This window comes from Cyprinus carpio, chromosome A16 (genome assembly GCF_018340385.1).
Source record: "Cyprinus carpio isolate SPL01 chromosome A16, ASM1834038v1, whole genome shotgun sequence".
NCBI classification, from domain to species: Eukaryota; Metazoa; Chordata; class Actinopteri; order Cypriniformes; family Cyprinidae; genus Cyprinus; species Cyprinus carpio.
Genome location: NC_056587.1, coordinates 3,927,338 through 3,928,092, shown reverse-complemented (window position 1 = coordinate 3,928,092; position 755 = coordinate 3,927,338).

Below are 755 nucleotides of genomic sequence, written 5' to 3'. Positions count from 1 at the left end.
ACAAGTAAACACAACATTCAGTTTTTAAATTAAGGTTTTTATTTTTAAGGGAAAACAAAATCCAAAACTACATGGCCCTGTGTGAAGAAGTGTTTGCCCCCCTGTTAAAACTGTGGTTTATCACACCTGAGTTCAATTTCTCCAGCCACACCCAGATCTGATTACTGCCACACCTGTTCGCAATCAAGAAATCTCTTAAATAAGACCTGTCTGACAAAGTGAAGTAGACCAAAAGATCCTCAAAAGCTAGACATCATGCTGAGATCCAAAGAAATTCAGAAACCTGGAAAAGGTTATAAAGCCATTTCTAAAGCTTTGGGACTCCAGCGAACCACAGTGAGAGCCATTATTCACAAATGGCAAAAATATGGAACTGTGGAGAACCTTCTCGGGAGTGGCCAGCCGACCAAAATTACCCCAAGAGCTCAGCGACGACTCATCCAAGAGATCACAAAAGACCCCACAACAACATCCAAAGAACCGCAGGCCTCACTTGCCTCAGTTAAGGTCAGTCTTCATGACTCCGCCATAAGAAAGAGACTGGGCAAAAATGGTCTGCATGGCAAAGTTCCAAGATGAAAACTGCTGCTGAGCAAAAAGAACATAAAGGCTCATCTCAGTTTTGCCAGAAAACATCTTGATGATCCCCAAGACTTTTGGGAAAATACTCTGTGGACTAACAAGACAAAAGCTGAACTTTTTGGAAGGTGTGTGTCCCATTACGTCTGGCGTAAAAGTAACACGGCATTTCAGAA